This window comes from Nyctibius grandis, chromosome 5, assembly GCF_013368605.1.
Source record: "Nyctibius grandis isolate bNycGra1 chromosome 5, bNycGra1.pri, whole genome shotgun sequence".
Lineage (NCBI taxonomy): Eukaryota > Metazoa > Chordata > Aves > Nyctibiiformes > Nyctibiidae > Nyctibius > Nyctibius grandis.
In genome coordinates, this window is record NC_090662.1 from 50,257,089 (window position 1) to 50,283,201 (window position 26,113).

The following is a 26,113-nucleotide window of genomic DNA, read 5'->3' on the forward strand; positions in this document are numbered from 1 at the left end:
CCTTGTGGACCTAGTTCATGTTCTTTTGTGATGTTGGCTATCATCTTGGCTGACTACATAGCACTGGATGAATTTAAAAGTAATTAATTTTGAAAAACATTTTTCATATGCTTTGTTTTACTTCACTGACTGCAATAAAATCATCTATTATTTTTCCTCCTGTGCACAATGCCACATGAATGCTCTCCTGCCAAGCTAAACAGTTGCATTTGCATAACTGCAGTTTGTAAACAGGGCCTCTTGAGATTTTAATAACAAGAATATGATCTAAAAGTAGATACCATCACATTTTTCAGTAAAACTGTATTTTGAGTAATAATTTCAGATGGATTAATTTCTTCTAATAATTGGCACTTAAGTTAAAGTCCTTTTTTTGATACTTTTTTTACTTTCTTATTATTCAACATAAATATAAACAACACTATGCAGCTCTATCACATCTTCTATGAAAAGCATGTCTGAAATGCTCCACTGATCTAAGATGATTTTCTACTCTTTGTAAATTAAATACAAATTTGAAATTACTTTTATCACTTCCCCAAGAGGCAACTGAACTGCTATTAAACTAATTGACTAAGCCTGAAAATCAGGCTTTTAAACAAGTCTTCTTTATTTTCACTGAAACTGACAAAAAAAATTTTTTAATTTAAGAATTATTTAAGACTTTTCTATCATCTTTGCTTTAGGAATAATATACTGATAATGAAAACTACATTATATTAGATTATAAAATATAATGGAAATTAATGAGTCAAGAAACATAAAGTAATTAGTATAATCTTTCAAAAGTTTGTAAAGAAGAACTGCTTTCTGCTGGATTTTCTTTGCTAGAACTTGGTTACTTCCACAATGCTTTATTTTAACTGCAAGGGTAAAATGCAACATTTCTCAGGGGAAGTTCTAGCCTTATCTAGGAAACAGTCAGACAACTGATTTTTTTTAAAAAAATTAAAAAAAAAATTATTATTATTGATACATACATAGATCAATAAAGTCTCAGGATCAGGTTGCTTTTAACTTCACCCAGACTCCTTCAGTCACCCAGAAGATGAACAGCTCAGCAAGAGAGCACAAGCTCAGCCAGTGGAACTTCCACTACCTCACACACAGCTGGTAGTATTTTTTCTAGTTAGAATTTTCCACAAAGAGTAAAATTCTATTTCACCCATGTCCATCTGCTAGGCCTAAACACAGTGCAAATTTCTAGCAAAAACTGTGAACATGAATGCAGTTAATGATGCCACCATTATTTTTGTGACTTTCTCTGTAACGTACATCAGTTAACATCCTTTCCATCAAGATACTCTTCATTTCCTAAAGCATTTTTGGAAACACATCTATTTTCACTTATACAGTAACTTACTCATGCCTTATGATGTGGAAGAAGAAAGGATTCATAATGAGAGTTAGAAGGATGGTTTCTTAGAAACACCACCACCCTTTTTCAGACAAGGCTATGTAATTTTCTCTGCATGATTGTAGAAAATCATTTCAGTCAGCTGAAGGTTTCCATTTTCCTCACTGAAGAAAGGAACCAAAGTGGTTTTCAGGGCACACATTTACTACTACATTTATCTGTACAGGAGATAGGAGTCTTAGATTAGCTAGTCACTCCCACTAGCAATATTACAGAGTTGTATTTGTCCCTTAGCACAGACATGCAAGTTCACTGTGGTGTGCAAGTCTTCGTGGATTTGACACTTAGTCTTCTGGGAGAATATCTCAAAATTTTTAACACCTCACTAAGCAAAGCATTCTGTGAGCTGGTGAACAAAGACATTGAGAGGTAGCAAGTCTGTTCTTCCCAGACTGATGAATGGCTTTGGATCATTTCTGCTTACATCTCAGGCACTCCCAGCTCTTCATATGTAGAGAAAAAGCTTGGATTCTCTGGAGAATTGCTCTTTGAGTCTGATTTGGATATGGAATAGGTGTGTTAATTGATTAAAGGCTAATCTCCACGAAAGCTAAGAGTTAGAGGAACATGGACAGGCAGAAGAACCACAGAAATGTCCCCCCTGAACTGGAGATTTATTCAGTGATGGCAAATGGGGTTACCAATGGCAGATAGGAGTAACTATGAAACAGAAGTCAGCTCTTGGAGAAGGGTTTTTCCAGTCTGAAGAAAGGTCACCAGCACCACAACAGCTACCAGTGGCCTGTTTGCCCACATAAAACTAGCAAATGTATGTTAATTTCAAAGGATATTTTCAATCTCTTTGCATGAAAGACTAGTTTTGCAAATTTGCAAAATTTGCAGCAGAGAGCTGCATAAACCCAGTCTAATAAAAAAACCCCTTTTTGTAACTCTTCAGCAAGTGAATACTTTAACATAATTATCAATGCAGTTTTTGAGACATAACCAATCTCCGTCATGCCTCAGCAGATGGGTGGGGCATGGGGTCCAGAGTGGTAACGCTCATGCCATTGCATCCAACTGGGGAATAAGCCAGGCCAACCAGAACAGCGAGAAATGTTCCTTAGCTGCCTCTCAAGATGAGAACCAGAAGGCCAACCACCTCAAGGGTGTGGTTGGATATAATAAACAATGGTGGATCCTCTTGCACCCCTCCCGGGAAACCTGCATGCTCGACTACCTCTCTGAAATGCCTGTACACCAATGCACGCAGCATGGGGAATAAACAGGAAGAATTAGAGATCTATGTGTGGTTGCAGGGCCATGATCTCATTGCAATCACGGAGACATGGTGGGATAGCTACATGACTGGAATGCTGTCATGGACAGCTACATACTTTCTAGGAAGGACAGGACAGCAAGGAGAGGAGGTGGAGTTGCCCTTTATGTGAGAGAGCATCTGGAATGTATCGAGCTCTGCCTAGGTGTGGATGAAGAATGAGTTGAGAGCTTATGGGTAAGTATTAAGGGGCAGGCTAATATGGGTGACACTGTTGTAGTGATTTACTACAGGCCACCTGATCAGGAAGAGGAAGTCAGTGAGGCCTTCTACAGGCAGATGAAAGTGGCTTCACGATCACAGGCCCTGGTTCTCATGGGGGACTTCGATCAAGATTGACAACACAGCTAGGCACCCACAGTCCAGGAGGTTCCAGCAGAGCATTGATGATAACTTTTTGACACAGGTGGTGAAGAAAAGGGGAAGTCGAGGGCGCGGCTCCTGGGTGCTGGGCGACGGTTCCGGAGTAACGACACAATCCCAATATGAGTATGGAAGTTCTCCGTATTAATGATTACACGTACAGGATATATATAGACTGTAAGCAGAGAGCACGCTGATCACGCACCAAAGCCCGCGTTTCCATTGGTAAAGCCTTGCTGTCCACGCGTACTAGTAGCATATATGATTGGTCTATATATTTAGATACACAGAGCGATGAGCACCCCCTCCCCTTTTCCTGTTTCTCTTATCTGTTTGTTACAAATGCCAAGTTCTTGTTTTGTTGCATTTTTGCAGTGTTCAAGGAGAGTCCAAGGTGACTCGCTCTGGGCCTAACTCTTGTTCAAAGCCTGGATTGCTCAGACTGCTCAGTGGCATGAAATCATGCCCCCTCTCACTTAACCAAGCCTCCACAATTCCCCCTTCTTGTTTTTGAGCAAGCCAGGCCTGATTAACAATTTTCGTTACAGAGTGTTGCAAACCGGAAAATATGCAAGGCACTATTAGCAGAATAACCATGATTATAAGAGCTCCCATAATAAGCATTTTTATCAAATCCATCAACCACCCTCCAATTCCAAAACTGCCAAGCCAATTATCCAGAAACCCATGACGTTCCTGCAATTTGTTCATCAAACTCATCAAGTCTTGAATCTGTCTATGAATGGACTGCGAAGAGTCATTCAAATCCATGCAACACATCCCATCAAAATCCTGACATCCATGTCCATGCATAAGCAAAAGAAAGTCTGTGGCAGCTCTATTTTGCAAAGTTGCATGCCTAACACTATCTGCATCATTTGCCAAGGCTCCTAAGACCTTGGAGGTCTCATTGACCCTTTTTCCACTCCAGCAAGTCAACCTTCTTAACTGCGCTATTGCATGCGCCGAGGCAACCCCCGGTGCAAGGAAAGACGCTAAGATTGCTTCCGTTTTTGACCATAATTCTACCTCCTCCTGGCAGTCCTCACGAAACAAGGACATACTCCGCCTTTGTCTGAGGCGATGTAATTGAGTGTGATTTAATATCAGTTTTTGAGAGGGCATTAGTAGGCTTAATTTGCCCAATGTGCATGGACCTCCTACCTTTTTACTAGGTAGACCAGGCCAGGCCCTGTCTCCACAAATTAGGAATAAACGTTTCGGTAGCTTTCTGGGAAATTTAATATCTGGAATCTGCCACCGAGTGCCTGGGTTCGGTCCTCTCCCCTTTTTTCCATAGGTCCGGCGACACCAGACAGAGTCATTTTTCCATACTTCACCACTAGGGGTTACATTTTGTTTCCCAGTGCCGTTGCTCCAGTCCGTATAGTTACGACCTTCAGAATAATTGAAAAAGACACAAGCCTCCGCCCCTAGAGTCCCCAATATATCCAATTCTTGGGGCTCTAGTGGACTGACTGGTAAGAAGTCATCCCATATATCCCATTCGTTAATATATCTCGTTGCCGTCTTACATTTGGTTTGTAAGGCCTCACTCCGTCCTGTTAGCACCTCTTTACTCTCTGATCCGTTTAGGGGCATCCCCACTAAACAGGTGTGGAAAGGTTGTTCAGGCTGAGCTAAAGAGGCACAAAATTGTGTTTGATTCAGTGTTCTCATTAGTGTAATCCAGATATTGTTACTGCCTTCCCAAGGTGTTTTGGGATGATACACAGTATCATGTGCCCCTGACAGAGGTAACAGGATTAAGAGGGACCAGACCATTCGGAATTTCTTTTGGCCCATCTTGTCCCTCGCTTCTCACACTCCTTTTTCGTCTTCTCCCACTTCCTTCTTTCAACTTCCCACTCCACTGGTATACAATTACCGTTACTACATTCAATAGCCACCAGTAAGACTGTTTCCCCAAAAACACACGTATTATTAAACCACCCTGCTTGACAAAACTGGTATTCCTCCTCCGTTAACGGTTCTGTACCTGCTCTTAGAACTTCACTTCCTAACTCCGTCTGTTCCTTTAGACACCTCTTACACCATCGACATGCATATGACGCTCTCTTCCAAAACATCTCATCACACGTAAAACACCTACGCAAAACCCATGGATCACATTCAAAACCCCAAATATTACTCATACACACTGGACACTTGATTTCCCTCCTGTGTTTCCATTGAAATTTGTCCAGTAAAGTCCTATAAGGCCATACACCACTCAAAGTATTGAGCTGCAATAGGAATGGTTAGTGATGCAGGATCTGTGGCCACAAGCTCTCGACATCGCATCCGATCTTTGATGATAATCTGTGCCAATAGCTCTGTAACGAATTTGATCATTCTGAATTCCATTGACCAATTATTGCATACGGAATTTGCCTATCAAACAAAGTGATAATTTGTATTTCCTGATTCAAATCAATACGATGAACGAATTTGGAATGTAGCCTGCTTTCTATTTCTGTAATCAGTTGCTGTACCTCTGCGCTTCACTGTGGTTCAGGTTGCGAGCTGACTGCTTAAGCCTGGCCTTTCTCCAGTTTCCCTGCACTCTGCAGCTGGTTGTTATCAGCTGACCTTGAGCATTATACTTGGATCTGCACAGCTTCACAAAATGCCTCAGCTTCTCACAGCAAAGACACATCAAAACACAGTTATCTCTCCCACTCATCTTCGACTTCTTAAGGCAGTTTTTCTTAAAGTGACCTTTCTGTTTGCATGTATAACAACAATGAACTACCTTAACTATCACTGCAAAAAGTTTTTGCTAAATGCTCCATCTGAAATGTGGTGTTTCCTACTTTCCCACACGCATCCATTAGCTCGGTTAAAGTGGGGTCACGATTCGCCATCCCTGTAATAATTTTCCTGCAGTCCTCATCTGTGTTGTCCCTCGCTAACTGTAGTAACAATGCTTCTTTTACAATTTTCCAATCTAACGGTTGCCAAATATTTCTTCCCTCAGGACCCGCACCCACAATCATCAGATACGCTTGTGGAATTATAACTCCTTCTAATAACGCATCTCGAATGATCCCTTTCCATTTCACTCCTTCCCCCTCTTCCCCTGTATTCGCGGGCAGACGCTGACCTTCTCCCTCACCTCCCACATTACCAGACGGACGCAGACCTCCCCCCCCGCCCTGATCTAAAGGTGGAGTAGGGAATTGCAAAGGAGGTTGAGGTGGCCCTAATACTTGTCCCGAACACAGAGGGGGGTTTGGGGGAGACAGAGTCACGTGTCTCGAGGCGCTGGCTGAACGGTGCTGCTGCAATTCCATCTTTAATTCTTCCAGTCCTCTACCAAGCTCTGTCATGTCAATTTCATGTCCATTTCGTGATGGTAATGGTCCTTTAAGTCCTTGTGATTCTGGTACTGCTGACTCCGTAACTGGAGACTTTAACAGTGGTCGTTTAGTGCCGGAATGTAAACTTTGTTCAACAGTCCCAGGAAATGGCGAATCTGGTAAAGGTGGATACGAAGCAGGTTTACCCTCCTTCTTGTCCTCCTGTTCAGTCTCATCCATAGAGAGATCAATGAGAGGAGGAGGGGGTTTCGGAGGGGGTTTCGGCCAAGTCTCCTGTTCAGCGTCTGAATCACTTAGTCCAAAACGAGCTCATGTTTTAGGGTGCACTACCGGTTCTGATGGATCTGTATCCATTTTACTCACTCCCCTTTCCTCAGCTTTTTTCGGAGCCGTCTGTATCCACGGCGATAAAGGAGCTGCCACCGGTACAGCCACTGGAGCTGTGGGAGGTGTTGGTCTCGCAAACAGTGAGGGGGTAGTAGACGCCTGCAGTCCTAAAGCCATAAAAGCTGTATGTGTGACTTCTCTCTCGGTTTTTATTCCTTTTAACGCTTCGCTAACCAGCCTCCATGTAGTAGACAATTTAAAGGCTTCCTTATCACCACTTGACACCACATCCCAGAGAGAGTCACCAATCTTCTCCCACAAAGGCACTTCAAAGACATCATTAAAGGCTGTAAAATGTCCTTTATCTTTTGCCCAAAACAGTAACTGCTTTAACGCAGCTTCGTCGTATTCCTCCTTTTCGTCAGGGTCCTTATTAATAGTCTTTTTCCACGTAATATCTCCCAGTTCTTTCCATTCCTCCACAGAGAATACAAGCGCCGTGTCCTTAAAACGTACCCAGCGCTGTCCCGGCTTTATCAATTTAATCAGTTGTTTTATCGTTGTCTCATTTCCTCTCTTAGAGAAGATACTAATGAGCAACGCGGAGGCAGCTTCTGTCTCCATAGCTGCCCCCCGTTTCGGTGCTTGTGTGCACCGCACAGCACCAACCGGTGTCTGCTCTACCTTTTCTTTCAAGCAGCACCTATTCCTGGGAGTGGAGTGGCCAACTCTTCCAGTGTCTGCTCTGCCTTTCCGACCCAAGCAGCACCCTCCCAGCTGTCCTTTCCCAGCACCCTCCAAAAAATTCTGCCTACCGCAGTTATGGAATTGAGCTCGCGGCGAGAAGGATGTCCTTTTGCTCCGTGGTAACCATCCTCTGCTACCAGTTGAAGAAAAGGGGAAGGTTGAGGGCGCGACTCCTGGGTGCTGGGCGACGGTTCCGGAGTAACGACACAATCCCAATATGAGTATGGAAGTTCTCTGTTTAATGATTACACGTACAGGATATATATAGACTGTAAGCAGAGAGCACGCTGATCACGCACCAAAGCCCGCGTTTCCATTGGTAAAGCCTTGCTGTCCACGCGTACTAGTAGCATATATGATTGGTCTATATATTTAGATACACAGAGCGATGAGCACCCCCTCCCCTTTTCCTATTTCTCTTATCTGTTTGTTACAACTGCCAAGTTCTTGTTTTGTTGCACTTTTGCAGTGTTCAAGGAGAGTCCAAGGTGACTCGCTCTGGGCCTAACTCTTGTTCAAAGCCTGGATTGCTCAGACTGCTCAGTGGCATGAAATCATGCCCCCTCTCACTTAACCAAGCCTCCACAAGGTGGTGGAGGACCCAAAGCAGAGATGTGTGCTGCTGGACCTTCTGCTAACAAATAAAGAAGGTCTGGCTGGGGATGTGAAGGTTGGAGGCAGCCTTGGCTGCAGGGACCATGAGATGGTACAGTTCAGGATCTTGCATGGAGGAAGCAGGGCAACAAGTAGGATTAAAACCCTGGACTTCAGGAGAGCTAACTTTGGCCTCTTCAAGGACCTACTTGGGGGTATCCCATGGGTTAGGGCTCTAGAAGATAGGGGAATCCAACACAGCTGGTTAATATTCAAGCATCACTTCCTCCAAGCTCAAGATCAGTTCATCCCTATGAGTAAGAAATCAAGCAAAGAGGGCAGGAGACCTGCACGGATGAGCAAGAAGCTTCTGGCAAAACTCAAATGGAAGAAGGAAGTTTACGGAATGTAGAAAAAGGGACAGGCCACTTGGCAGGAATATAGGAAGGTTCTCAGAGTATGCAGGGATGTGATGAGGAAGGCTAAGGCCCACTTGGAACTTAATCTGGCAAGGGACAACAAGGACAAGAAGGGCTTCTTCAAGTACATCAGCAGCAAAAGGAAGACTAGGGAAAATGTGGGCCTGCTGCTGAATGAGGAGGGTGCCCTGGTGACAGAGGATATAGAGAGGGCAGAGTTACTGAATGCCTCCTTTGCTTCAGTCTTTACTGCTAAGGCCGGACCTCAGGAATCCCAGGCCCTGGAGCTAAGAGAGAAAGTCTGGAGAAAGGAAGACTTTCCCTTGGTCAAGGAGGATTGGGTTAGAGATCATTTAGGCTAACTGGACATGCACAAATCCATGGGCCCTGAGGGGATGCACCCACAAGTGCTGAGGGAGCTGGCAGATGTTATTGCCAAGCCACTCTCCATCATCTTGGAAGGGTCATGGAGAAGAGGAGAGGTGCCTGAGCACTGGAGGAAAGCCAATGTCACTCCAGTCTTCAAAAAGGGCAAGAAGGAGGAACCAGGAAACTACAAGCCAGTCAGCCTCACCTCCATGCCTGGAAAGGTGATGGAACATCTCATTCTGCATGTCATCTCTAACCATGTGGAGGAAGAGAAGGTTATCAGGAGTAGTCAACATGGATTCACCAAGGGGAAATCATTCTTGACCAAGCTGATGGCCTTCTATGATGGCATGACCGGCTGGGTAGATGAGGGGAGAGCAGTGGATGTTGTCTACTTTGACTTCAGCAAGGCTTTTGACACTGTCTCCCACAACATCCTCATAGGAAAGCTCAGGAAGTGTGGGTTAGATGAGTGGACTCTGAGATGGACTGGGAACTGGCTGAATGGCAGAGCTCAGAGGGTTGTGATCAGTGGTGCAGAGTCTAATTGGAGGCCTGTAGCTAGCAGTATGTCTCAGGGGTCGGTACTGGGTCCAGTCTTGTTTAACTTATTCATCAATGACCTGGATGAAGAGACAGAGTGTACCCTCAGCAAGTTTGCTGGTGACTCAAAACTGGGAGGAGTGGCTGATACACCTGAAGGCTGTGCTGCTATTCAGCAAGACCTGGACAAGCTAGAGAGTTGGGCAGAGAGGAACCTAGTGAAATTCAATAAAGGCAAGTGTAGGGTGCTGCACCTAGGGAGGAATAACCCCATGCATCACTACAGGTTGGGGGTTGACCTGCTGGAAAGCTGCTCTGTGGAGAAGGACCTGGCAGTCCTGGTGGACAAGTAGTTCACCATGAGCCAACAATGTGCCCTTATGACCAGGAAGGCCAATGGTGTCCTGGGGTACGTTAGGAAGAGTGTGGCCAGCAGGTTGAGGGAGGTTATCCTCCCCGTCTACATCGCCCTAGTGAGGCCACATCTGGAGTACTGTGTCCAGTTCTGGGCTCCCCAGTTCAAGAAAGACAAGAAACTACTGGAGAGAGTCCAGCAGAGGGCTACAAAGATGATCAGAGGACTGGAGCATCTCTCTTATGAGGAAAGGCTGTGAGAGCTGTGTCTGTTTAGCCTGGAGAAGAGAAGACTGAGAGGAGATCTTATCTATGCTTACAAATACCTCAAGGGCAGGTGTCGAGAGGATGGGGCCAGACTCTTCTCAGTGGTGCCCCATGACAGGACAAGGGGTAACGGGCATAAACTGAAACATGGGAAGTTCCATCTGAATATGAGGAAAAACTTCTTTACTTTGAGGGTGACAGATCACTGGAAAAGGCTGCTCAGAGAGGCTGTGGAATCTCCTTCTCTGGAGATATTCAAAACCTCTGCCTGGACGCGACCCTATGCAAAGTGCTCTAGGGGAAGCTGCTTTAGCAGGGTGTTGTACTAGATGATCTCCAGAGGTCCCTTTCAACCCTAACCATTCTGTGATTCTGTGAGATGAAAACAAAACCATGATCTTTAAGCATCTGGCAGGCTCCAGTTGTATTAACAATCATAAGACAGTTCTGACGTGCTTTTTACACGTGAAGGAAAACTATTCAGATGTTTTGAACAAAAGTGAGGTGTATAAACCTGACTTACCATGCCCTACACAGCTAAATACGGTCATTCTGCACAGGATGGTATCAAGAAACTGCTGACTGCAAGCCTAATTCATATGATCAGAAAGTGCTGAAATAAAAGTAGACATATCGTGAAGAGGAAAGTTATTTTCTGGGTCCATGATTACCTTGCAAGATGAATTAATTAAAAAAATGGGAGAATTTTTAATCAAAAAAAATATTAACAAAAGCAATAGTATGAGAAGTAGAAAACATTAACCAAATCGCTGAAGGCTGATCATTATACAATGCTTAGAAACAATATAAGTAAGCTAAAGACTTTCTTCTTCCATTAAGGTTCATCCCCTTGAAAGACAGAGATGATGAAACTATGGTATGTGCTTTATATATTAAAGAAAAAAAGACTATAATTCATCTCATGTTCTGTTATAAGATTAAGGTCAGAGTTTAATAGATTTATTAATCTTGTACAGTACTCTCCTGTGTATCATTTTCCCATCAGATTTGCTAGTAAAGTACATCCAGATCAAAGAGAAGTATATTTCACAAGATATATTTTTTTAACAAAAACCTGTGCAGAAATACAGTTACAATAAAAACACCTACAAATATTGCTAGACATTGTTTCAACATTATTTTAGTCAAGGCAAGTCCTGAAGTACTAATCTACCTACAGTTTAAGAAAAGGAAATTTTTCATTTTCCAGGGCATGAAGAAGGTGCATCAGGTAGTGTGAAAAGCTGGTTAGATTAGGGCTAAAGAAAGATGAGTCATGTCAAGAAAAGATGTCTTCTGTGTTTACATTCTTGCCTCACAGTGACTTGGCTGAGGAACAAGGACACGTCAGGCTGGGAAAGGGAAGTGTAATGTGTTCAATTCAGTCTTTCAGTGGTAGCAGCCACTGGGAGCTTCCTTCCCTGAGGAACCTCCTGAGCAACCACACTGCCCTGTCCTGGGAATGGCCCCTGCTGCCAGGAGTGACTGTTGGCCAGAACATGGTGGTTCTGGACCAGTGGAAATCACATTGAAGAAGCTTCTGGAAAGAAGCGTAGGTAGCCACACTTTCGCTGCCTCTACAGACTCATGGATGATTAGGGATGGAGCTCACAATTCAGGACTGTTCTTTATGTTTTGAAATCCCAAAGTGAGACTGTTGTGTTAGGTACAACACATGTCTACCTGTTCATTTGCGTCTGCTGTACAGATAGGGATAGAGTAAAGCCAATATACACAGCAAATCTGTAAGAACAAGATCTGGCAGTGTTCCCTTCTGATACTCTTATTTTAGACTCAGGGCTGATATTGTAAACCTTGTGTCCTTACAGCGAGGACCCTAGATGTCAAAGAAAGGGACTGGAGTTTAAAAAAATAAAGACATTTAAAAAAAAATATTTGAGAATTCTGGTTAAAATATCAGCTTCCCAGGAATTCCCAAATTAGACTATTTCTAAAGTCAAGGCTAGCTCATAGTCTTCTGTTTCACTTTCATATTGAGAAAGCTCTGTGTTTTTACTGTTTTCTGGAGGGGACTAATGGCCTTTCTAAGCTTTCACTGGAGACAGGAATTGCAGACAAAGCTAGACCTCCTTCCACAAGGATTAAAAGTAAAGTTTTTGTTCTCAAATCAGTGATGCAAGGTTGAAAGTCTAGTATGGCTTGCAAACAAATGGCAAGTCCTGGGGGTTTCAAAAGGTATTTTTAGAAGAAACATATGCTAATCAAGATATGCCCCACATAGTTGAAACAGCATGATTCACAAGGGAACTTCATTAGCCCCAGAGCTGAGTAGCGTTACAACTCCTGGGAGAGCCAGTAAAATAGGTGATTTTTTTTTTTTAAATTGCATTCTCCTAGTTAATCCCCATGGGCTTCCAAGAATTTTTTGGATTCTGTTGTTTTCCGTTACTATTTTGCTGTCACAGAGAAGACAGATTGCCATCTAGGAAAAGAGCAGCAGTACTATCCATTCTGTCTAGAATGGACAGGCAGATCATTAATGCTATACATCAGCAGATTGAATATGTCCTGTCTTCAGCAAAACAAACAAGTAGACAACTCATCATCCAAAGGGGACTAGACAGGTAGGGTCATAAAATACATTTAAACCATAAACCCAGCAGATTTACTGGAATAAAATTAGTTGTTAGGTTGTAGGTAATTTGGAATATCACACCTTGATAAAATAATGCCTGCCATCTCTGAACAATGATAAATAACTTTTAAAAAGTGAAAAAAGTAGACTATTAAGATTCATTTTGTTCAGACTCGATTTTTAAAACAGCAATAATTGATAAAACAGCAATAATTGATAATTTATGTAATGCAACAGCTATTGTATTCCTGTTGACATATGATAACAGTTATGACTGACAATTTTAAATACAATTTTTGCGCTTTTTTTCCCATATACGAGGGTATTTTTAGAAAATGGAAACACAATAGAAGGGAACAACAGCCAGAAAAATTCTAGCATTGTGCCAGACTTCGTACAGCCTGTGAGTTTGGTTTGAAGAGAGAAGCCAAGGGGCAAAGGGACTGCTGTCAACTTGCAGGCATCATTTAAATCCTAAATCAGCCTCTGTGACAGGAAAAAATTCTGAGATACCAGAGAAAATTCACTCTTGGCAAAGTTTCAGAGAACAGCCTTGGGGCACCAGTGATGATTCACTTCTACACCTGAACTCTGAGTAAGGACACATGAAAGCTGTTCAGGATCGGCTGGGAGTAGGACAGTCACTGGGTTCTCACTGTCCAGTCTGAAGTCAAACTGACTGACTGTCCATAATCTGTTTACCTTCCAGAGCTCACTAAGGTCAAACTGGAGAAAATTTACAACTCCTAGCTTTCTCAAGCTCACCCCTGTGCTGTCGCAGAGAGGATTTGATCTAAAGGCTCTTGCTGGGGTGGGAGGCTGGTGGAGCTGGTCCCTGGCTGGTTGCTGGGCTTCAGGCCAGAATCACCTAGTGCAGGAATGCTACAACTGAAGCCACTCTGGCTTCTGGCAGCAAGAAATTATCATGTGTCCACGGACCATTAGTCTCATTAATCCAATTCTCCTTAGCACTAACTGAAGAATTCTTCCATTCTTAGACAGTAAGGTAGCTTTTTTGTGTGTCTGTTAGGGAATTAGCAAGGCCTTTCCCTTTAAAATAATTAGTAAGACCTACCCGAAGTATTCGAAGTTTCCACATGGCTGCCTCTTCAAATGTATGTGGGAATTTTTCCATGAAAATTGTTTGTAACTGGAACACAAACTGAAACCTATTTGCTAATGCTAGGCACTTTTCTTCTTTGATTATGCTCTGGATGCTCTGTGCTTTGTGTTTTTCAGTCTAAATCCAGTCTAGTTTATAATTTGTATTTAGAGGTGGACGGTCAAGCTACTTCTTTTTTTCTTTTTTTGGCAATCAAAAGATCGCAGAATAAAACTTCTCTTGTTTATTTTGCTTACTGAGTTTAAAAAAAGATAGTTTATGTTTTCCATTTTTGCTCATGATATGTTGCAGTGTTACACATATGTTGTCTTGTTCAGTGACTCCAAACAATTTCTCACCAACATCTATATTGACTAGTATGCCATTTCATCAGGCTTTGACACATCTAGCTCCTACTACTTTTCGTTTTTGACTGTGTTGTCAGCTCCTCTGTGCCATTTCTTAGTGGTGTGGACTTCAGAAGGAGTGTTTCAGTAGTAACTATTGAAAATAAGTATTACATGTTAGACCCAAAATTAAATGGACTTTTCAATAGTAAAATATTACAAATACACTAAATGTTCTCTACTCTTTGTCCTGGTTATTTCACTTGGAGATATTTTTTATACAGCATATTATTAATAAAGTATCTCTTGAAAGTATTTTGCATTTTATTTTCCCATTCAAAATCATTTTAGGTTACACTGATAACAAAGGAGAATGACAAAATCATTCCACTTGCACACTTACTGAAAACGTAGGTCCAAGAAAGGATGCTTTCTACTTCGTATTTCATTGAAACTTGAAAAAGAACTTGTAAGCGAGAACAATAACACTTGCTGGTAAAACACAACCACACTGCAATGTGTTAGAGCTCTATGGTTTGGAGAATCTTACCCAAGAATTTGGGTGTATAGAAGAGCTAGAGTTTCTAATAGGAAAATATCACAAAACCCAAGTTCTCCTCAAAATGAAATTGATTAAAACACAAGCTAGTCTACTGAGTATAATTCCTAACCATGCACATTTGTAGAGGTTGAATTAATTGTAAAACAGGGCAGAAATCACTAACTTCGTTGATTTCTTTTGTTTGAACAATATACTTTTCTAACAGTACTATTTTCCTTATTGCTTTGTGTTTGAAGATTTGTTTGGAAGATTTTGGATTAGAATACTGGTGAAAAGTTAGCCCCATGAGCTGCAGATAACAGCAACTGCTGCTCTGTTTACATGTACATTGAAATAAAGGATGGAGTTTCCTGTTGCAGATTATGTAAAATTCAGCCATTGTTAATCAAAGGAAACTTCTTTCCCTTGTATCTCAGTTATGATCTGATCAAAATATTTCAGAGAGTCACTAAGGTTGGACACAGTTTTACTGACAGCCATTTTTGGCAGATTTCCTTAGGGGCTCCTGGGAATGTCAGTCTTCAAGGAGCAGTGTCTGCAAAGGCTGCAGAGCTCATTCCGAGCCTCATAGCTCCCCAGCTCTGTGCAGCTTCTCTGAGCCCTGTCAGCTTACAGCTCACACAGGTGGAAAGCCAGAGAGCACCAAGGTGCCTGCACCTAGGCCACTCTGCCCTGTCGAAATGGCCACATATGCCAGCTCCTCATTAAAAAAAAAAAAAAAAAAATATATATATATATATAAAAGTATATATATTTTTATGCTATATTTATACTACCTTTCCCAGAATATGAAGTATCGAGTGTTTTTCTCTGTATTTGTACAGAGAATTAGCATCTTGCAACCCCCCATTAGTGAACTGTATGTGCTACCTCTCACTCTTTTATACAAGAATGTCACAGGAAGGGCGAAACACTGCCAGAGTGGTCTGAATATAATCTACTGGCTTTCCAGGAATTCTTCCATTTAACACAGCTGAAAACACAATTCTAAAAAAGGATTTTTTTCTTTCTTAGTTACTCTAATCAGAACTTAGATTTGTGATAATGATAACTCAAAAAAAAAATCACATGGCACTGGTTTTAAGTTGACATTGCATACTTTAGGATATGACAAAACTTCTATGACACTCAAATAAGAAACACTGTATACAAAGAGTATAATCATTCATATCAAACCCTACTGTTAAACAAAGATGTTTAAAATCACTTTAACCCTACTGTTAAATAATGAACTGTAGGGGAATTTTAAGACATATCAAGAAAAATAACTGTTAGACTGTGGATTCATTTGGCCAATGATTGAAACAGCTATTGAACCATTTAAATACATACTGCCATTTTCAGTTTTATTTTAAATAACTTAGAATTAATTTCATCTGGAAGTCCATTTTCATCTTGTTATAGATTTCTTTCTACTTCAGCTTTTTCTTCTTTCTTGCAGTTCTTTCTGTTATTATATTTACATTAATGACATTTTCATTTAATATATTCCTCTCCCTTTCAACTCTTTCAACTTCAGATGTCGCACTGTAACATCAGTATGTAACACCCAGGACTGGTAAAAAGCTATGTATATTGACATGCAATAAATAACTTGATTCAAACTAGCATACCTTTATTGCCAACATTTTTTTTTAATTAAACAAGAGGCTCAGAAGTTTGGGGTTTTTTTATCTGACATCTCAATGACTGGCTTACAGAACATTTTAAAAAAACAGGCCTACCAGGTGAATGAGCTGAATAAAGGCTGCAATAGAGAGCAGTACAAGGGCTCCATAGATAGATAGAAAAGAACTCAGTCTCTGAGGACAGAATACATCTGTAAACTCTTCACCTTTTCTAACCGAAGAATTTAAACTTGCTTCTTTTTTCCTTACCTTGGTTTTCTGCCCGTGGTGCCTTTTCAACTCTTGCAATGTTTCTAGTTTTGTTATATATTTATTTTTCAGTTTCTATTCCTTTTTATTCCTGAGAGATAACCAAGATCAAACAAGGTCCAAAACCAATTTTGGGTCCCTCTCTATATGGTACATTTTCAGAGTTATATAATTAAAGTTGCTTCACAATTTACGAATTTAAAGTTAAAAATTATTTTTAAAGCTCAGTTAACTGATGGAAACAGTTTGAGTTTTGTTTTTTTTGTTTTTTCCTGTAGTGTTTTTTTTTCCCCACCAGAAAGCATCTCTAACAAGGAAAATGCTCAACCATGTACTAAAATCTAAATGTGTAACAATTTCCCATAGAGAAAAAAGCAAAATTATGCAGATATTTCTGTTTTTACTAGAATGACAATTAGTTTAATGTTTTCAGTACTCGTCTTTGCATACACCAGTACTATCCTACTAAAACTGGGAGCTTTCAAACAACGTGATCTCTCTCAGACTGCTTTTCATAGGTCTGTCTGTCTAACAAATCTGCATGTACCTTATTGTATATAGATGACTATCAATTAGAAAACTGCTTGGACATGTAGGAGATCTATCTTACAGTTCTGTAGGCCTCATCTCTTAGAGGTACTTGCACATGTATTAAAACTGAAGGCAGTTGGGTATGTAAACACTTAGCAGTTAGCCTAAACAGTATTTCAGGACCTAACTTCCATCAGTTTAAGTCCTTAAATATCTTTCAGGATCTGGGCTATAAACACTTGAAAACTTTTGTTTCATTACTGTCTTAAAAGTCTCAGTTGCATGACTTTACTGTGAGATCAAGTTTCCTGTCCTTGTAAGCCATAAATACTTTGTATTTTTAATAGGGTTTACTGTGTGTAGTAATTTACTAGAGAATTTATATTAGTTTTTACCTTTTAAAAATTCTAATATTAGATATGCTCTTTGAGCTATCTATATGTGCCATGCTGGGCCTGCCTTTGCTTCTGGAGAAGTGAGTTTCAGAACCCTGGTTGCCTTCATTAGATGCTAGAGCAGTCCTATAGTAATGTTTATGTATAGCAGGCCAAAGGGAAGATGCCTCTGCAGTATCTATGACAGATCATGTATTCTCTGCCTAATGACACTGCAATAAATGTCCTGCAAATTAGCAGGACACCAGCATGTGAGATATTGCTGTATGTTACTGTGTTTTGATATTAGTGATGTTTCCTCATTGGTGTGTTGTATAATTGTATCATATTGTATAATATGATATAATTAAGGATGTCCCATTTACAAATGTCACAAGAATTAACTGTGCAGCTTTGTCTGTTCCTTGGACAAGCTTTCCATAAAAGGTGTAGGAAGTATTTAAGTTTCCCCTACATGCTATACTGCAGTGAAGAGCAGTATCTGTTTCCATTATGAACCACTTAATTGGAAGGCAAGGTTAGCCCTGCAACATAAAAGCATGAGAAAGGCAGGCCTCTTCCTATGCAGAAAAAGGTACATGCAGAATCATGGCAATACAAGAAGATCATTATGGCTGGGAAAAAGCTTCAGGGCAAAAGAAATGGGTGGAGAGAGGAGAGTGGATCAGCCTATAGAAATGAACTGGCTTGGCTCTAGGTTTGCAGAAGCAATTGATGAATGCACAGAAGCAACTGATGAATGAAAAATCTTCCCAAAAAAGCTACTGCTGTCTAAACAGTGGTAGCACTGTTGGGAACAATATTGAAAGTGAGCACTTATGAATTTCAATAGGGCCTTTCCAAAGAGGAGAATAACAGCCCTCTACATTGTGTAAATTTGGACCAGACACCTTATGAGGGGAGCTACTACACAGCTAGGAAAATAATCTGAAGGCTGTTACAGAACAAGAGAGCAACTGTTTGTGGGAATATGAAAGTACTGGCAATGAAAAGCAGAACACAGAAAACAGACCTTTAAAAAAGCATCAAGGAAATTTACATATATTAAAAAATGTGTGCAAATGTCAGAAATCAGCTGGTCAGTTTATAGAAGGTTGCTAGTAATTCAATTTGTACCCTGATACCTGAGAAACTGGAATGAGAAAACTAATTAACAATTTGTATAATATAATTAGGTCAACTTAACCTGGAAACAATTTCATTTGGCAGAAAGAAATGAACCAATATTGTATTGAGGAGAGCTCTGGAGAGGATTGTGTTCTGATTAATGAGAAACTGAGAGCATTAAATCCTTTGGACCCAGTTCTGATTTTAATTACACCAATACGAATAAGACTAACCTTGATAATGAGTTTTCCAGTGCAAAAGTCAGATCACAAAGAAGACATTCAAACTTCAAGGCCTACCTGGAAGAGGTCAGCAGTGAGTAGTAAATAAAATTGCTTATTCTTATAAATTATGTTACTCAGAAGAGTCACTATGGACTTTGGAACAAAAACTAAAGGCAGTTTGTTATTCCCAAAGGGCATCAGAGTAACTGAATTTCCTATGAGGAAAAAAAAGTTGTTAGATACTATTTATACTGTTTCCATGCCCACATAATTTATTTCTCATTATGACTTTGATTATGGCATGTTAACTTACATACATCAAAAAATTATACCTGAGGTAAACGATATATATCAAGAGGTTTGTGTTTTGCTTTTTTTTTAAAATCAGGAAGTTCCAAAACAGCCTAAAGTAATGTGGCTTACAAGATGATTTTCTAGGTAATGCAGCACAAACTCCATAGATAGCACAGCTGGAGATCTCATCACTGTATTAAAAAGCGGGAAATTTTTACTGTTATTGGCCATGGCCTCTGAGTTACAGTTTGGGAAACAGGATGTGTACAGAGGGTTGTAGGGTTTGAGGGGTTTCTCCTCAAAAGGAGACTCTGCATCTGTGTAATCCATGAGACACACACAGCTCTGCCTTTGTGTTTTTGAACTCTGAACAGTCTGTGTGTCACAACCTTACAACATGTTGCCACTGTCTATTTTTTCCCCAGCTTCATCAATTATTTTCTTCACATTTGTTTTTTCTGTGAGGTCTCGTATCCTGGCCACATTGCCAAAGGCTACTAGACTATAACCTGCCCTGTATGAGAATTTCAAAAGCATTGCACTCCATAGGAAAACCATGAGAGAGTTCTTCACGTTCTTTGGAATAACAAATGAAAACAAAGGCAAAAGATCATGTTCCTCTCTCCCATGCTACTTTGAACACATGCTCAAAATGCTTGCAAACTGAAATGCTGCTACTTAATAGGGCCACAACAAAGAACAGTACTTTTTAAAGTGTAGTGGAAAGCCATTTAGAGTGTTATATGCAGAAGCATCAGTTTATCAATTTTCTTCACTTTCCATGGGTTTGGAAGTCCAGCACATGTTACCACATTATTCAATGAGAAATTTCAAAGAGAAATTTCACACATTTCATTGGATACATTCATAAAACGGAAGTGAAAGTAGTAAATGCAAATAATATATTCATGTTCATAGTAACTAGAGGTACATTCTCTTTTTAGTTGCTGTCCAATCCACAAAAGCACTTTAAGCATGTACTTACTTGCTTACTGTATTACAATGTTTTAACATTAATGGTCCCATTGGGACTTTTACCATTTACTTCAAAGGGAACCAGATTAGGATTTATACAGATTTGGCTGGTAGCACTGCTTATTATTACAGACTTTCTTTTATGTTGCATAAAACTTTGCCAGACTTTAACCATTTAGGGTGAAATTCTATATATTTGATAGCTGCCTCAGGCTGAATTCTTCTGGAAAACTCCAAACAAAACAATTCAGCTCTTTTCAAGAGCTAGGACTGACTAGGCAAGAAGACTGGGACAGGGAAACCAGGGAATGTGAGTGAGACTGGGAATGTCTGGAAGAGGAAACGTGGACTGGCAGTGGCCAAAGTAATCTAGGACTACAAGGAAAAGCTAAGAGAGAGAATCAAGAAATATATGTTAGAAAAGGACAAGCCTGAGGAGCTGGGAATAAAATGTTATGGATAGGACAACAGGACAGGTACAAGAAACCATGACTGGGAAAGGTGCAGAACTGGGAAAGAGGGGTTAGGTTAGAGAAGCTGGAACACAAGGATGGGCTATAACGCTGGAACATCATGTGCTGTTGCAGCATCACTTTCTCTGGAGCTTGGAGCAGAGCTTTGAGCTTTATAATCTCATTAATCACTCCTTCTGTGGGCAAATAGCCATAAAAGCCACTAGCAAGATTGCTCGTTCTCCTCTATGGCTTATCCACACAAAGGATAAAAATTCGTTAATTGCACCTTTGACTTCATTAGCTTTGACAAGCTTAAATCCTGTCTTTTATTCCATTGGCTGAAATGAGGGATATAAATATTCCAACCTCAATAACCCATACAGATGTCAATATGAAACCACATCACAGAACTTCATTTTCCCCCCTTTCTTCTTCAAAAATTTTTTACCTGCCTCTTGCCTTCCCTGATAAAAGACAATTATTTCACTGTGAAATATCTGGTTTAGGGTTGGGTCTAAGAAATTGTTCCCTTGTGACCATGCAATTCCTGCTGCTAACTAAACTTTTTCTGGTGAGGAATAGGAATTATATACTAAAGAGAAAACAATAATAAAACAAATAAGAAAAGCCATTTGAGAACTAAACAGGAAACCTCAGGTAAAGGATAACTGAAATTTTGGGTTGTAACCCAGATTATTGCTAGAAGTTCCTACATGACTGCAAAGAAAAGTGTGTGTCTGATTTACTTGCTTCCAACTTGCATGTTATCTTCCCTATCATAGAGTGAGAGGGTCAGGCCAACTCCTCAGGAAGATAAGGTTGCTCCTTAGATCATGAGCAAGGAGAAAATTTTCCCAGAGACCGCAGAGAAGAGCAGAACAAGAAATAAGGTGAACAACAGCAGGAAACTGAGAGCACGAACCACTATGAAGATCAGGGAATGGACAGACATGCCTCTAAGACCATGGAAAGAGAAAATACCTAGAGACCAGAAGGGACTGTGTCATTTGTTGCACGATCGCCTGACAGCAAGACAGGATCTGTCTTCAGGGACTCAGTGGACAAAGTAAGTGTGGCTTTTTTGTTTCTATTCTGTTTCTATTTCTATTTTTTTTTAAATATGCATTGTAATATATAATCCTAAAATAACTAGAGATTTGATGAGGTTGCTTTGAGTTTTTGATTTGGTTAGATATTTTTTTTTTACTTTAAAAACCTTGAGGAGCTCACCATAAGCAAAAGGTCTAAGCAGCTGGCTGAAAGATCAGCAAATTGGGTTCTGACATGATGATGAAACAGACATTTCAAGGACAACTACTGATTTCGCATTCTTTGACTCTTAAACAGACAGATATTCCACAGGAAGAAGACTGATAGGTCTGCTCTCTCCCTGACAACACAGTACCATCCCACATAGTCCCTAGTCCCTGTGCTATGCATCATATGTGGTTGCATTGCTGTAGCTGCATTGCTCTTCTCCCCCTCCAACTGGACTTTTTCCACTGAGAACCCAATGTCTAATTGAGAGGCATCCTGAAGACTCATTGAAATGTAAATTAAATCAATGGAAGCCAGGACTTTGAACTCGTATCTGTCATTGAGGGCTGTACATTAATGTGATGATTGAATACACACAAGTCCATGGGCCCTGATGAGATGCACCCAAGAGTGTTGAGAGAACTGGCTGATATTGTTGCTCTACCACTCTCCATCATTTTCGCAAGATCGTGGCAAACAGGAGAGGTGCCTGAGGACTGGAGGAAAGCCAATGTCACTCCAGTCTTCAAAAAAGGCAAGAAGGAAGATCCAGCAATCTACAGACCAGTCAGCCTCACCTCCATCCCTCGAAAAATGATGGAACGGCTCATTCTGGAGGTCATCTCTAAGCACATGGAAGAGAAGAAGGTTATCAGGAGTAGTCAGCATTGGTTTACCAAGGGGAAATCATGCTTGACTAACCTGATAGCATTCTATGATGTCGTGACTGAATGGGTAGATGCAGGGAGACCGGTGGATGTAGTCTACCTTGACCTTAGCAAGGCGTTTGACACAGTTTCCCATGACATCCTCGTGAGCAAATAAGGGGATCTGATTAATGTGTATAAATATATGAGGGCTGGGTGTCAAGAGGACCTCTTTTCACTTGTGCCCTGCGATAGGACAAGGGGCAATGGATGCAAGCTAGAGCACAGGAAGTTCAACCTCAACATGAGGAAGAACTTCTTTACCGTAAGGGTTACAGAGCACTGGAACAAGCTTCCCAGAGAGGTTGTGGAGTCTCCTTCTCTGGAGACTTTCAAGACCCATCTGGATGCGTTCCTGTGTAACCTGCCCTAGACTGGTCCTGCTCTGGCAGGGGGGTTGGACTCGATGATCTCCAGAGGTCCCTTCCAACCCCTAACATTCTATGATTCTATGATTCTATGAGTTAACTGCTAAAGAACGCTTGTTAAACACGCAATACTAATGGAAATGTTTGACCTTAAGCTCTTTCTGCTTCAGCTTCCCCTCTTCTGAGAGTGGCTTATAACAAGAAATTTGTAAGTCTTTGTGAATGTTTTGTGTCTTTGATTCCATAGATGCTTCCCACAATGAAATCCAGAAGGGAACTAATAAGACTCCGTAATGTCTGAATAGTGTCCAATGCATAGAGCAGAAGGCCACACAGGGAAGAGGAGGGAATAATACCTGAAAAAGTGGTTCGTTATGTGATAAGAACTTTTCCTGCACTGCATAAAGAAGGATCCTGATGAAAAATAGCGTATGTTAATGTGATTGGTGCCTGCATATTATAACGCATGAAGTCAAAGGAAATGAATTTTTTTGTGAAAGGAAACTAACCCTGACATTTGAGTGCTTAATATTGCAGTTAAATTATATGTTTTTAAAGTAGTTTTCTTGTATAGTATATTTTAAAATAAAAGCTATGCCTCTGTAATCTCCATGAATAAATAACACAAATATGAAAAAAAATACGAAGCTATTTAAATACCCCAAACGTTAATGACTGAAGAACTATTTCCATTATACAAAGGGAAATGTCACTTTAAAAAATCTTTTTCCATATACAATACCTGCACATCAACAGAGGGAACAAGTAACACTGTATTTATTTTCTTTTTCATATAAATGTTATAAATTATCATTTAACATAAGTTTGTTGCTAAAAATGCACAAAATAATTTTACTTTTTTAAAAAAAAAGAAACTTTAAAATCCTGGATTTCTTTACAGACAACTATTTATTATTTTATATAATCCTGGAAATCCCCCAAAAGCTATTGTTCTGTTTTCCATTAACTGTGTCTCTGGATTAGAGGAAGAAATCTTCCTGAAAGAAGGCAGAGTTAAAAACCTCTGGTCCCAGCAATAACTATTACTGTGGATCTTTTCATTCACTGTGGATCTTTTCATTCACCTAAATGGGAACTGGTAGAAAATAATGTACAGAGGACTATTCTAGGACTCACTGATCTCATTAAAAATCCCAGCTCTACCACTGACTGACTGGCTAAATGATCTTGGCCAACTTCATTTTCTTCTTCCGCCTTGCTTTACCTTGGCAATAGTGATACTAACATTTCATGTGGTGTTGTAAGATCTTAAGATGAAAAGCATTAAAAGAGCTGTGCTTTCCTAAAAGCTGTTAGTGAAATGGTCAGATGTAATTAAACTGCTGCTGCATGTTATATCAAAATTCAGGCATTCTCATTTTTACTTTTTTTTTCTCATTCCTCCTCCCCAATGTACACCTACACCTAACTTTTTCTTGTCTAAAAACATGCTTGTGAATCCATCCCCACACTCCTGTGGGTCAAATGACCTCACCAGTATGTATATACAAAAGAACTCAGCTTCTTAGTGGGCACTTGAACAACGTGGCTTTTCTATTCAGCTAGTATATGAGAAGGAAAGTTTTCAGAACATATCCCCTAGAGTCACTGCTTAACAGACCCAAGTCACGGTCACAAGTGGCAATGACTCTAACACTAATAGCTTTGTCTCTTGCTTTTGCTTTGAAAATGTTTCAAAATGTGATCCTAGGGTGATGACAAAAGGCATGAGATCCTATTTTATTTGGTAGCAATGGCAGACCCTATGTCATTTGTTGCCACAGCGGGAAACTCCTAACCATGCCCCAGATGATGCATCATAAGGCAGAAAATTCAAAGTGAATCTATATGCCATTCCTAACTCATACACACAGCACATCCTTTGCAGTGTGAAACTAAGTCGTCCTACAAATGTAATAAAGAGGCTGTTGCATAACTTCTGCACACTTGGCAAAAACCCTGCTATTGTTTTTGGAAAATGGCTGTTGGTAAACACTGAAAATTTTTGTGCAATAGCACCTTTGGCATGAGGAAGCAATGATCTGCTGTAAAGCTGAGGGTTCTTTTATTCGATACTCAATGCACAGCTTTCCCGGGGGCCCATGATCAGCCATGGTGCAGGTACTAGATTCCATGCATGGAGAAATGCCAGCTTGAGCTCTAGAAGGAAACTAGACAAGAGAGTGATTCTTCTTCCTCTGAACCAGGAGCACTGCCAGCCACATTACACAGAAATCTTACTCACAGTTTCCCAGCCTCTTATGAGCTGAGGGAGATATGTGCAACATATTTATTCTCCATTCCTCTCCCACATCCTAGTGCTAGCAGGAGAGTATGGAGGGAATTTCACTACTGGTACATCTTCCCTCATCTGTCTTTCCCATTTCTTCTTTGTGCTTCAAAATCCACTCTCAAACAAAGAGTCCAACAGAGGCCTGCTCTCCTGGATTTCTGGATTATAACTGATGCAGATTTTGTAACATAAACCTTCACACAGTACCTTGTTACTGAACAATTTCCTTCTACGAGATGAGTATGTCTAAAGCGAGTAGTAACTGAAGAGGTTAGGCAGACTTTAAGAGTGAGTATTTTTCAGTACCTTACCATTTTTAATTCTCTCCCTTGTTAAATGTTTTTTCTTAGAAATATACATTGACATAACTAGTTTTGAATAGTTATTCCAGGATCAGTTTTCTCTCTAGCACTTCCTCCCTTTGATGTATTTATAAAATACCTTATGCTCCTCAATTCTTTTGCCTGGCAGAAATAGTTTGCTATGAATGATTTCACTGTCAATGTTCCTGCAAAATTTTACACTTCTAAGTCACATGCAAATTTTCTGACACTTATTAAAAAAACCCAACAGTCTATGCAAATACAAGGAACTCATTATTTAAAAAAAAAAAAAAGAAAAAAGTTACCAGAGTTTTCAATTTGTAGCAAAAGGTCCATAGCACAGGCCTGCAAATGACACAATTTCATAAATTACTTGTTCTGGACTACTCACATCCTAAACTGGGAGAGCATTGTGTTGCATCCTGCACAAACACGATGCTTTCACACAGAACTACAGAGAAATTGCACCTTTATGCTTCTAGCATCATATAGCATTCATCATGACTGTATTTCCTGTATCAGCCTTGAAATTGCTTTAAGATAGAGCACAATCTTTGCTGAAGATTCAACCCTGCCTATCTGAGAACTAAGTGTACCAAGTTCCCTGCCAGTTTTGTGAAGTCAGATCATTATTTCCAGCTTGACAACCCTTAAGAAACTCTTCCTCTTTTTCAATACCTCATGGCTTTTGTAGGCTT